Source organism: Peromyscus californicus, unplaced genomic scaffold (assembly GCF_007827085.1).
Source record: "Peromyscus californicus insignis strain IS unplaced genomic scaffold, ASM782708v3 Scaffold_7__1_contigs__length_154581171, whole genome shotgun sequence".
Lineage (NCBI taxonomy): Eukaryota > Metazoa > Chordata > Mammalia > Rodentia > Cricetidae > Peromyscus > Peromyscus californicus.
Window position 1 is genome coordinate 93,100,633 of NW_026294595.1, and position 14,268 is coordinate 93,114,900.

Below are 14,268 nucleotides of genomic sequence, written 5' to 3' on the forward strand. Positions count from 1 at the left end.
TAGCAGTGACAATGTTCCCAGAGTTGTTAGGGTGACAATGATCAGCCCTACCAAGCTAGAGCACCTGTCCTCAACAGGTCAGCCAAAGAAACAAGTGAAGGTAGAGAGCACCAAAAGGAGAGTTAGTTATTCAGTGTGGTCACATTGGAAAGGGAACACACAAGTCCAGTGACACAATCTCTCCCCATCACCCTGGCAGACAGTTAACCAATGTGGTAGGGCTCAGTCGATCAGGCAGCCCCAGCCCTTGGTTTTGGGCCCTGGACTGTGGACTGTATAGGCCTAACGAGTTTCCGACTCTGGACTGAATAGGAGTAGAGAAGTGTGTGCTTTTCTCGCTGCTCTTGATGTAGCGTGACCAGCCGAGTTCCTGCCTTGATTTCCTTGCTATGATTAACTGGAGCCATTGTGGGCTAAAATAAACCCTTTCTCTCCTAAGATGCTTTAAAAAAGAAAAAAAAAAAAGTTACCTCTGTGTGTGTGTGTGTGTGTGTGTGTGTGTGTGTGTGTGTGTGTGTGTGTACCAACAGAGGCCAGAAGATGGCACCAGATTCCCTGGAGCTGGAGTCAGTTACAAGCTGATGTGGGTGCCCGATGTGGGTGCTGAAAACCAAACTCAGGTCCTCTACAAGAGTAGCAGGCACTCTTAACCATCGAGACATCTCTCCTGCACCCTCCACTGCCACCACCAAGTTCCTTTTTGCTAAGGGTTTTTTTTTTTTTTTTTTTTTTTTTTTTTTAATCACAGCAGCAGAAATGAAACTAAACACCCCTCCCCGAGGGCCTTTTGGGGGGTCCTGGCACAAGGCTCAGGTTTAAGTAGAGGGGGAGTTATTCCTAACACTAGTCCTGGCCGAGGTGTGGTCCGGCCCATCATCACTGCCAGCTCCAGTTTCTCCCGCCAGGTGGCCAGACGGTTTCCGGAACCACGTGGCGTCTCCTGGAAGACAGGCCTCCTCACTTCCAGACTTGAGGTTTTTCCTTCTCCAAGCACTCTGTTCCTGGGGGAGGTCCAGTTTCTTGAGGTCCTTTGCGTCTCTTGTGAATATCTTCATTCCTGATAGGAGTTAAAACAAGAGCCTAGAAACCCACGGTTGAGATCTCTGCATCGCCTCTGTCTCTGAGACCTCCCCAGCCTGCGCCACCAGCGAGTGACAGCAGTGCTGGGTAACAGTTGAAAACTGTCCAGGGCGTCAGAGCTGAAAGCACGTTTTTCCAGGCCTTGTCTAAAGAGAGCAAAACAACCGACTTCAGGCGTAGAACAGAGGGTGGGGCAGGGAAACTCTGGGTAGGAGTGTGATCCACACGCTGAACCTTTTTTAAATTTACTTTCATTATTTCGAATTATGTATGTGGGGGGTCTATGTGGGGGTATGTGCACCTGAGTGCGGTGCTCTAGAATGCTGGAGGGCAGAGGCCTAGGATCCCCTGGAAGTGGACTCACAGGCGGTTGTGGGCTGCCATTTGAGTACTAGGAATCGAACTCGGGTCCTCTAGGAAGAGCAGCGAACACTCCCAGCCTCGGAGCCATCTCTCCTGCGGTCTCTCCCACCTCAGGGCAGAGCTCTTGGTTGTACATTCACCCGGTTGTAGTCAGCAGGTTGCAGAGGCCCTACCGATCAGCCACGATAACTTTTAAGGTTCCCGGGTGACTCGGTTAATTTTACCTGCTAACTAATTAGCTTGTTTTATCTCCCCTCTCTACCCTCTGATCTTTGAAATTAAATTTTGAACACCTCAGAATTCTCTCGTCGGGGTTGACTCTGTGATCTGTTTTGTATGACATTAGATGCAATATTCTAATGTGTGGTTTTTCTAATTTGTGCCTGTCCATGAGAAACACTGACCTGTGTTATTTTTCTCTTGTGAACTTTCTTGTCAGATTTTGGTGTCATTGTTATACTGGCTTCATAAAAGAAGTTGCCCCCCCCCTCCTCTCTCCCTCTTCCTCCCCTTCCCCTTCTCATTCCGCCTGAAGCGATTTTACTTCCTTCTCATTAAGCCAGTTGTGACAATGCTGTAGTTTGAGGAAGGGGTGAGGCGGTGTTCCAGATCATCAGAGGTTTGTCCAGGTCGGCCTGAGGGCCTGCAGACAGGGCAGGCCTCACTTGTGGAGCTGAAGGAACACAGACTGCTAGAGGCAGATGGGTGATCTTCCAAAATGAGAGAGCTGATACACTGTGTCCTCCATAGTTTCCGGCTTGCAGCTAAACAGGCCATGGCCTGCAGTGGTCACTGAGCTGGCAATCAGCTTGGTGGTCTTGGAGTCCTCCTCAGCAGAGATCTCGTGGAGCCCTGGCTGACTCCAAGCTCACTATGGAGTGATGCTCTTGAACTTCTGGTCCTCCTGCCTCTGCCTCCCAGCTGCTGGGATTACAGGTGCCTGCCGCCACGTCCGATTCTGTGGTGCCGGGGATCATACACAGGACTTCACGCATGCTAAGCAAGTACTCTACCTGCTTAGCCGTGGCCTCAGCTATCCCATCAGCCTTCAATACCTTCTTGAAATGACCTATTCCCTGACTCAGCTTCCATAAAACAACACAGCTGTAGCTTTCTTCCTACCCGGTCTGTGGTGTTTCAGGCAGAGGTCTCCCTATACAGCGCAGGCTGGCCTCAAACTTTTGGTCTTCCTGCTTCGACCTCCCAAGTGCTGGGATCGCAGGTGTGCCTCGCCTGTGTGGTTGAGCCATTTTTGTTTAACCTGGCCACTAAATGCTGTGCTCATCAACTGACTGGGACTGGGGATGTGGCTCGGAGGCACGTGACAGTGGAAATACTTGCCTGGCTAGTTCAGAGTTCTAGTCAGGTTCTCAGCAGCACAGGAGGGAAAGGGGGATCCAAAACAGCGCTTCTTTTCTCATTTTTAAAAAATACCTATTTTTATTTTACATGTGCAGTGTTTTGTTTGAATGGATGTGTACTGTGTGCATGCAGTGCCTGCTGAAGCCAGGGTGCTAGATCCCCTAGACCAGAAGGTTAGATGGTTAGCAATCATGTAGATGCTGGGAATTGAACCCAGGTCCTTTGAAAGAGAAGTTAATGTTGTTAACCACTGGACCATCTCTCTAGCCCCCCACCTCCCAGCTCTTGTTTTTTCTTTTTCTTTTTTTTCTTTCTTTCTTTTCTTTTTTTTTTTTAAGAAAGGCTTTCTCTGTATAACCGAGGCTCTTCTTGAACTCACAATGGAGCCCTGCTGTCCCCACACTGTTTATTCTCCTACCTTAGCCCCTTGAGTGGTGGGATTATTGGCCTGTGCTGCAATGCTAGGCTCTCATTCACACTTATTCGTAAGGCTTTGGGGAAAGAAGAGTGGCGGTGTTTGTGAGAGCACAAAAGTGGTACAGTTCTGTACCGGAAACGGAATTCCGTCCTCCGAGCAGACCAACCATCGCCATCGTCATTAGAGCAGTTGTGACCATTTGCAAGAGTCCCTTGAGATAGGGGCTGTCGGTGTTCCCTTATTTATTTATTTATTTATTTATTTATTTGGTTTTTTGAGACAGGGTTTCTCTGTGTAGCTTGTCCTGGAACTCACTTTGTAGAGCGGGCTGGCCTCGAACTCACAGAGATCTGCTTGCCCCTGCTTCCCGAGTGCTGGGATTAAAGGTGTGCGCCACCACTGCCCGGCTTTTTTTTTTTTTTAATTTTTTATTTCTTTATTTATTATGTATATAGTGTTCTGCCTGCACTGCAGGCCAGAAGAGGGCACCAGATCTCATTACAGATGGTTGTGAGCCACCATGTGGTTGCTGGGAATTGAACTCAGGACCTTTGGAACAGCAGTCAGTACTCTTAACCTCTGAGCCGTCTCTCCAGCCCCCGATGGTCCCTCATTACAAAAGGAGTGGTGAAAAAGGTCAGTAGACCCTCAGCTGAAATTCTGGCCCCTCCCTCCTGTGCCTCCCTGACAAACTATATGTGATTCTTCCCTATGTGCACACAGTCTCGTGGTCTAGAAGTTGTTATATAGGGTGTGGAAAGCTAAGGGGAGGATCGTATCTATGTGTGGCTATGGGGTCATTTTCATCCATGCTGGAGGGAGACTTAAGTGATGGGCTGCTTTGGGGTCACCCACACTCCTGTAAGTAACCTTCCCCCACACTCTGCAAGCAAGCTTTGTAAACTCACTGGTTTGCCAGGCTGGGCTTTGGTAGATTGTACTTTGGTGTGGTTTTGGTACCCTACCTGGGCTGAATAGATTTTGTTCTCATCTCCCCAAGAAAGGTTCACACAACCCTTAGCCTAAAATAGGGACACGACAGAGCCAAGGACGAGCCTGGGAGGTACTGAGTGTTGTTTCTGATGAGGATGTTGAAACATGCTTCTGAGCAGGGAGAATCCCAAAGTGGGCATCTCTCCATGTGGCATGGAATGGCATGCTTCCTTGCTGTAGTAGCGTTGGCATTACCCCTGCTGTGGGTGTTAAGACATGTGACGGGGGCTGAGTTGTCTATCTGGAGGAAGAGTCAGGGCCAGAAGCTATAGGGCGAAGTCCCAGTGGGGCTGTCTGCTTCTGTATCTAGTGATGAATGCCCCCTTGTTGAATGTGGTCCACCAAGAGTGTGGGGCCATCCAGAGAATGGATATTGGGCCAGCAAGCATGTTCAGGTCTCTGACCTAATACATAGGGAATATGACTGTAAGGGAGCTGTGGCAGAAGCCACATTCCCTGTTATGGTGAATAAGACATGCAACTGAGCCTGAACTGTCTGCCTGTTGCTGCCTCATGCAGCTGGGTCCTAGAAACCTGACAGGGAACCATGGAGATTAAGAGAGACATAGCAATGTAAAGCTGGGACTGGTTTGACAGTGCACTCGGATGGAGATGTACCAACAGCCTCCACGCTCATCCTCATTTTATACCAGCGTGAACTAGGAGGCAGGTTCACTGATCTCGCTAGGAGGTCTCTGTAGGGACGCAAACTCGGGGGCTATGATTATGTAGTCATCTAGGAGGAGTGAGTTACAATATATAGATTAATTTCTAAATGGTCTTATTAAATAAAAAACCTGGAGCCAGATATAGGGGTGAAAACCTGAGAGATCAGAGGAATAGGAACAGCCACAGCTAACCTCACCTCACCAACTCCGCAGCTTCCAAAGGCGACCTGCTTCCTGTCTACCCACGCCTGTATGCCTTGCTGTTCTGCCATCTGATTTGCTCTCTCTGTCCAGCTATATCACTTCCTCTTCCTGCCCAGCTCTGTCACTTCCTGTCTGTCTGTACAGACCTACAGACCTCCATGGTTAATTAGTGTTGGAATTTAAGGTGTGTGCCACCACACCTGGATGTTTCCAGTGTGGCCTTGAACTCACAAAGATCCAGACAGATCCCTGCCTGCCAAGTGATAGGATTAGAGGCGTGTGCTACCATTTCCTAACTTCTATATCTAATATAGTGGCTAGTTTTTTCCTCTGATCTCCAGGCAAGCTTTATTTATTAGAGCACAAATAAAATATCACCATAGCAATAGGTACTTTTTGCTCATACTGTTTTTAGCTAAAGGTAAACGATTCCTCAACATCTGTACTCAGACCAAGGGAAGGCCTTGCCATTCCCATGAGTCTGAAGAGGTATTCTTGACATGGCCATGTTCATATCAACAATGGTCACTAATACAGGGGTACATTCACTTCTGTAGGCAGAGTTTTCTGCCCCACTAGTCAGTTCCCAAATAACTACACAGAGACTTAATATTAATTATAAATGCTCAGCCAATAGCTCAGCTTGTTTACTAACTCTTGCATTTTAAATTCACCCATATTTCTTATCTACCCTCTGCCATGTGTTGGCACCTTCTTTCAGCATGGCATGTTAATCTTCCTTGTTTCCTCACCCCCCTTGATCTTCAGACTCCTCCCTTCTTCTTCCCAGCACCCTCATGGCCCCAAAAATCCTGCCTAGCCATCGACAAATCAGCTTCTATTAAGCCCGTCAAAGTGACATATATTCACACAGTGTAAAGGAATATTCCACACACTCCCCACATCTGCCCAAAAGGAACTCACAAAAGGGAGGAGAAATTACAAAAAGAAAAAGACATGTAAGTGCTGTCCTCTGAAGTAGCCTCTGAATTAGTAGGGAGGGAAAAAATGCTGAGTTGGAGATGCTGGCCTGTCATTTAAGGCTTAGGGGATGTAGAGAAGAGAATACAAATTAGATCTTCATTAAATAGTCGCTCTGGGGTCCCAAACTTGAGGCCCATGAAAACAATCTAAAAATGAGGAGGGAGAAAATGAGACAGAAATCAAGTGAAGGCATTGAATGTGAAAGGTGTGTGCGATGCCCAGTTCACTGGGCAAGATGGGACTGTGCGCAGACAGAGAGAGTTAGCTGAGGAGGCAGGAGAGATGGCTTAGTGGTTAAGAGCACTGCCTGCTCTCCTGAAGGGCCCAGGTTCCATATGCAGCACCCATATGGTGGCTCACAACAATCTGTAACTCCAGTTCCAGAGGATCAGTCACCTTCTTCCTGCCTCCTCAGACACCAGACACCCACATGGTGCACAAACTTACATGCAGGCAAAAACCCATCCACATGGATTGTTTTTTATTAAAAAGAAGAGAAACGGGCTGAGAGGCAAGCTTGGTGGTACACACCTGTAATCTCAGCACTGGAGAGGCAGAGGCCAGCAAGGGAGACACAGTGACAGCCTATTTAAAAAAGGAAAAAATACAAAATGAGCTGGAAATGGCTTAATGGTTCAGAGCACTTGTTGCTTTTGCAGAGGATCTGGGTTCAATTCCCAGCACCCACATGTTGACTTACGACCATCTGTAACTCCAGTTCCAGAGGATCTGATGCCCTCTTCTGGCACTAGGCATGCAAGTGGTGTACATACATACATGTATGTAGGCAGCCATATATATCACCTCTCCTTCGTACACTCTGGGTCCATACAAGGAAATCCTTCTGTGGGGAGGATCCACCAGGATTCCTGCTGGATGACAACTGTCCAGCCACAGAGGCAGCTTTGGCCCACTTCCCAAGCATGTTCTACCAGTCTCCAAACAAGTGGGACAGCTGGTGATCACTGCTGAGTCATGGCTGCACTTGGAGGCCTCAGCATGGAACTCTCATCATGAACACAACCACGAGCCAGTGAGATGCTGCACAAGGCAGGAGACCACTGCACCCTCAGGCAGCGCCACCATCCAAGACAGGCTAAGATCTACAACCCTCTGGGATCAGAGTCTCTCCAACCCAGACAGACAACAACAGCAAAGTAGGACATAGCTGATTAAAAAAAAAAAGGTATATTTTGCATGATCAGACACCCTGTTCTGTTTGTTCATTGTTTGCATAGAATATCTTTTCTATCCCTTCAACATTTTTGTACCCTCAGCTATGAATGTTCTGCATTCAGCATCTACCTGGGTTGTTTCAGATATAATCCCATTTGCCAGTTTTTGTGTTTTGATTAGGGTTGTCAATTTGTCTATAATTAAAGAAATTATTGAAAGGTGGGTGTAGTGGCGCACTCAGGAAGGCAGAGGCAGGTAGGTGGGTCTACATATCGAGTTCTAGGCCAGCCAGAGTCACATGGTTAAACTTTGTCTCAAAACAAAAATGATTGAAAAGGAAGAACAATTTTTCATTTATTTATGGGTGTGTGTGCATGTGTGTCATGGTGTGCATGTGGAGGTCGGAGGATAACTTGCAGGAGTCAGTTCTCTCTGACAACGTGAGTTCCAGGGGTCTCACTGAGATTATCAGGGCTGGCAGCAAGTGCTTTTACTTGGTAAGCTATCTCGCCATCCCACCATCACAACTTAAATTGTAGTTTTATTGTTGTTGTTTTTGAGACAGGTCTCTCTACCCAGTCCTGGCTGGCATGGAACTCACTATGTAGACCAGACTGGCCTCGAATTCAAAGATCTACCTGCCTCTGTCTCCTGAGTGTTGGGATTAAAGGTGTCAGCCATCATGCTTCACACAATTTAAAATTATTTTCTGGTCAGGTGGTGGTGGCGCACGCCTTTAATCCCAGTTCTCGGGAGGCAGAGGCAGGCGGATCTCTGAGTTCAAGGCCAGCCTGGTCTACAGAGCTAGTTCCAGGACAGCCAGGACCACACGGAGAAACCCTTAAATAATATTTTTTTTCTGTACTTACTTTTTTTTGAACATTTTATTATTTTATGCGCATGGGTGTTTTGTCTGCATGTGTGTCTGTGCATGTGCAATGCCCATGGAGGCCAAGAGAGGGTGTTGGATCCCCTCTGGGAATAGAGATACGGACAGTTGTGAGCTGCCATATGGATGCTGGGACCCAAACCTGGGTCCTCTGGAAGAGCACTGCTCTTCAGTGCTGAGCCATCTCTCCAGACTAACTTTTTATTTATTTATTTATTCATTTATTTATTCATTCATTCATTTATTTATTTATTATGTATACAGTGTTCTGCTTCCATATATTCCTTCAGGCCAGAAGAGGGAGCCAGATCTCATTACAGATGTTGTAAGCCACCATGTGGTTGCTGGGAATTGAACTCGGGACCTCTGGAAGAACAGCCAGTGCTCTTAACCTCTGAGCCATCTCTCCAGCCCCTACTTTTTTTTTTTTTTTTTTTAAAGTCAGGGTCTCATGTGGCCCAGCTGGCCTGATATGTGCTACACCGCTGGGGGTGACTTTGAACTCCTGATCTTCCTGCTATGCCAGTGCTGGGGTTACAGCCATGTGTCATCATTGATAATAATATATATGAATAAGCACACGTGCTTACATAAAACATTAGAGTGATGACAGTGAGTAGATCTAGGCTGCGTGTTCCCAAGTTCTTGGCTTCTTATTCAAGGGATTAAAATAAGGGGTCACACAAATTGCAAAGTAGTGAGGAAATGTTATTTAAAGCAAGGCAATACAAGAGAGAAGATACTTAAGGTACTGTATTATTCTTTGGAGCATCCTTTCATGGGGTTTGAAGGGTTTAGTTACTAAGGGACATAGTGAGAGTGAGTCTCTGTTTTGATTGACACATTAGGTCATGTAATCATTTCCCACTTGTCTAAGTTTGGGTTTTTATTTCTGTGAAGATGGCAACTCTTATAAAGAAAACATTTAGTTGGGGTGGCTCACTTGCAGTTTCAGAGGTTCAGTTCATTATCATCGTGATGGGGAGCATGGTGGTATGCAGGCAGTTGTGGTGCTGGACCTGAGAGTGCTACATCTTGCAGGCAACAGGAAGTCAACTGTGACACTCTGGGTGGTATCCTGAGCATAAGAAATCTCAAAGCCTGCCCCCACAGTGACACACTTCCTCCAACAAGCCCATACTTACTCCAACAAAGCTATACTTCCTAATAGTGCCATTCCCTATGAGATTATGGGAGTCAAATACATTCAAACTACCATACCACTGCACATGTGCCTTCCCATAATGCACCTGATTTTAGTCATATGCACATCAAATGATGCATAGGCATAAGGTAATAAGTAAGGAATTCTTCCTAACACAGTTTTGACTTACTGTGAAAATACCAAAAACAAGTCTAATGCAGATATGACTTTCCATTCTTTAATACTAGATTATTGGGGGTGTATTTAATGAAATCTGTCTTCAGTTTGATGATTGAAGAGGGAAGGAAAAAGCATCCTAATGTTCATAGAGGGGTGCACTGGAGCCTGATGCGGATTGGGGTCCAAGGCTGCATCTCCAAGGTCCAGGGAGAAATTGTTTGCAATAGTGTGGAGGTGAAGGGGGGGATCGGCCAAGTGCACCATTAGAAGAAGGGTGTGTGTGTATCCAAGCCAAAGTCTGTCCAGTTCCTACCTCCTGTTCTCATCAGGAGAGAATCCACCGCACAATGCTGTCCTCTGACTTCCATGTGCACAGTATCACACGCCACACAGGAGCTGCACTCACACATATGATGATGATGATGATGATGATGATGATGATGATGATGGTGATGATGGTGATGGTAATGATGGTGATGATGATGGTGATGATGGTGATGATGATGATGATGGTGATGGTGATGATGATGATGATAACTTGAAAACAATAAAGGGATTACTTGCAGAGAGAAAAAGAACAGCACAGAAATGGAATGCTAAAGAAACTTCTATCTTTTTTAATTTTTGAGCATATGAGTGTAGTGTTGTTTTCAAATAAAATTTTCAGCAGACACATGGAAGTGGTTAAACTGGGGGGTGTCTCAAGCCTCACCTGTCATAGGGATTTTCGTTGCTCTTTGAGTTTCTGCCCCTATTTCCTACAAAGCAGTGCTTCACAACCTAAGTGGAGGTCAGTAGCAAAGACTCAGGGTTTCCTCATTTCTGTAGGACAGGCTGAGGAAAGTACCACTCAGCTGTAATAGCCTTTATTATACACTTTCCCTTGGCTCTCTAGAGATGGAGAACAGTCTCAAAATAGCTAAAGAATTAATTTTAAACAGAGTAGGAATAAGAGGAATGTTCTCTGTGTTTTCTTTTCTTTTCTTTTTCTTTTTTTTTTTTTTTTTTTTTTTTTGAGTGTTGAAACTGGTCTCGTGTTGGCTCAGGATGGCCTCGAACTCTCATGCAGCTAAAAATAACTTTGAACTCCTCATCCTTCTGCCTCAGTTTCCCAAGGGCTGAGATTATAGGTCTGTGCTACTGCAGCTGCCAGTAGTGGTATGTGATTGGCTCTTGACTTCTTATCAGGGAGGTCCCAGAAGGCAGGACTTTGGAGTTGCGAGGAGTTAGTTAGGATGTGGGGACAGGTGGAGAGAAGTCAGATGCAGCAGAATGACTGAAAGTGAGGACATGGTGCTGAGTGCTGCACTGTATAATTAAGTATGCAATCATTTTTATTTTAATTTTGGATGCTGGGTTGAACCAAAACCTCATGGATACTTCACATTGTACTGTACCTTCTGTTCTAGCAAGTATGCCTTGTGATAGCATTGAAATATGGGGGAATACCGTTTTCATTTTCAGGTAATAAAGAGACAGCAAAAAGCCAAGAAATGTGTTCAGAGTCCCATGTGTGCAAAGCCCCTTCCTGGATTTGGGTGTGACACCCTTGGGATGAGCTATCCAAGGGCGTTATCACAGGAGTGGAAAAATCTCATAAAGGGAGTTAAGATAAGAGCCTGACTCCTATCAGTCTGTCTGTAGCTGGAGAATTTGTCTCCAGCTCCCACCAAGTCCCACCAGTCCCAGAGCCCACTTATAAAATAAACACACAGACTCTTACATTATTTAAACTGCTTGGCCATTAGCTCAGGCCTATCATTGTCTAGCTCTTACTCTTATATTTAGCCCATTTCTATTAATCTATACTTTGCCACGTGGCTTGTGGCTTACTGGTACCTTACATCTTGCTTGTCCTAGCAGCGGCCCCATCTCCTGTTCCGCCTTCCTGTTCCCTCAATTCTCCTCTCTGTTAGTCCCGCCTATACTTCCTGTCTGGCTACCGGCCAAACAGTGTTTATTTATACAGAGCGATATCCACAGCACTTCCCCTTTTCTTCTTTTTCAAAAAGGAAGGTTTTAACTTTAGCATAGTAAAATTACATATAACAAAACAATTATCGAGCAAAAATTACAGTTACAATATTAAAGAAGATATCCTATCTATCTTATATTTGTGAGTTTAAGGTTTTATATCTAACTTATCTTTTATCATAACTAAGGAAAATTGTAAGTATCTAGTCTTTAACCACATCAAAGATCTCAGAAGGATATAATACTGCCTGAGAAATGGGAGAAGGATGCAAGCAACTTTCAGGAGTCTTGCAGGGTAGACAGAGACAGCTGACAGCCTGGAAAGTCATCCAAAGTTCTCTTGTAAAGTTGGGGCATCTGTCTTCAGCCCACAGGCCTAGAGTCTCTCAGTCACTTTTCCCTGTGTCCTGTAGAATGTCTGGCAGTTTCCTCTGCAAAGCAGGAACCTGAAGGACCATTTTGTCAAGCAAAGTTCAGTGGTCACCTTCCTATGGGTCCTGCATGTCCAGTGGATCAAACAGTCCAGGCACCAGCAGTTTCTTGCCCAAATGGCTATTTTTGCCAAGGTGAAGATAAACTCCATATGGAGTGTCTTTGATGCCCATCTTCCTCTCTGAAGTAAATCGATGCTGCCAGGAGCAGACATGTCTCACTGTCCAAAAAGTCTAAATTTTTAAAATATTTTAAATGCCATGTTCTGTAGGTCTTTGAAGTATTTGAAGATTACCTATCTATCTGAAATATATCTATGTATACCTAGAAGACTTAACTAACATGGCTACACATATGATTATCATAGATGACTAATTATTAATCTATTTCTTAATTATCCATTACAATTTTAAATGAGTTACATAAACATAATACCTCAAACAAGAGTAGAAATATACACACAGTATAACAAAATCAACTTTAAGTTTGTATTAATAAACTAAAATTTATACCAATGTAAAACATTTTAAACATAAACTAAAATCTATACCAATGTAAAACATTTTAAACAAGTTGTTGCTCTTTAAAAGTAGGTTCATTAATCTACCCTTTTATCCTATCATCTCTATATCCTATATATCTATATCATATCCCCTTTTCTTTTTTAGAAAGAGATCGCATTTATAATCAACCTGCTTTAAATAAAAATATTGGTTTTTCTCTGTCCCACACCAGAGGGCTCTTTTGATTTGGGACACAAGAATCTCTTAACCTTTTTTTTTTTTTTTTTTTAGCAATATGTCTGAGTTTAGAGAGAGAGTGAGCCAGTTCCATCTCCAAAGCCAGCTTGGTATATTTGGGAATTTGGGCGTAGCTTCTCTTACTACTTCCTGCTGGAGGGGGACGCTGTATCTTATGGGGACACAAAGAAAATTTTAGGATTATGGAGTAGTGCATAAGGGTGTATCGTCTGAGCCAGTTGCCTGAAACCATTCTGGATGTTGGATCATCTGAGCCATGGTGTCATTGGAGACCTTTCAGGGAGTCTTGGCTGGTCAAACCTGATGTATCTTAATCTGGAACAAATCCATAGCCTCTGGCTTTCTGTAGAAACAAAAGCAGAGACTCTTTTACAAAGCAACATATCCTTATATCCAAATTTTGAAGTCAAGGTGCCTTTAAAATATAAATTTTGGCATAACTCAACAGCTTTTATAATCAAGTGTTTTTATTCTGTTACAAATATCAAAGACAACATAATCCAGATTCTCTGTGTGATAGCCATCTTTACGTGGCTTATTACCTTTATTGTTTCTTTAAAGACTTTATTTTTAAAAACTACCTATTTGTTTATATAACTGTATATATTTCTTTTCTCTCTCTTTTAAGCCTATGTACATTTTTACGTACATTGTAAACTATTCCATCTGAATCAGTCTTATTGTGAACCTATTGCTTTAAACTGCAGCATTGTAAGACTGAAACAGCGCTGTGGCTGCTGGCTCCGCCCACCAATACTGTCTGTCTTCTTCTGGACACAAAAGACAGCTCTCACCCCCAAAGGTACTAAGTTTATTCTAAGCCAATATGAGGGACCCTGTCCTGGGAACCAAAATTCAGATCATCCTTAATGGCACACTTGGCTGTGGGAATAGCTACAGGGTACCTGTATAGTCACAACCAAGGAGAGTCATAAATCAGTGCGTTTACCAAAGACGTTGGTGCCAACACTGGGTAGGTGAATTGCTGCAAACCAATTTCAGATGCTATCTGATGACATTAGTAGGTTTTTGGTTTGGTTATAAGTTAGGGATCTGCTAAATGAATAAATTCCAGATGGGTGTGGTGGTGCACATTTTTAGTCAAAGCACCTTGGAGGCCGAGGCAGGCAATCTCTTTGGGTTCAAAGCCAGCGAGTTCTAAAACAGTGAAGACTACATAGAGAGATCCTGTCTCTAATTAATTAATTAATTAAAAAACTAAATTTTCTTACCTGATGGTCAAGAATATCAGGTCAGATACAGAGGTTGGAGATAAGCTACTAAAGGAACTAAAAATACTTCAAGACCATTTTAAAAGATACATTTTTATTATTTTTTATTTATGTATACGTGCGGAAGTGTGTACAGGTGCTTGTGTAGGCCAACAGCGTCAGATTCCCTTGGAGCTGGAGTTGGAGGTAGTGGCAAGCTCCCTGTGTGGGGGCTGGGAATTGAACTCGGATCTTCTGGCAAGAAGCACATGCTCTAAACTACCGAGCCATCTCTCCAGCCCGTCTCCAAGATAACTTGGGCTGAGAATCTGAAATAGCCCAGTCTCCATAATCAGAAAGTTCTAAATCAGCCTGTAGAATCTTCACACGTGAGGCTTTGTCAGGCGACCGCAAACACCGCTCTTCCCT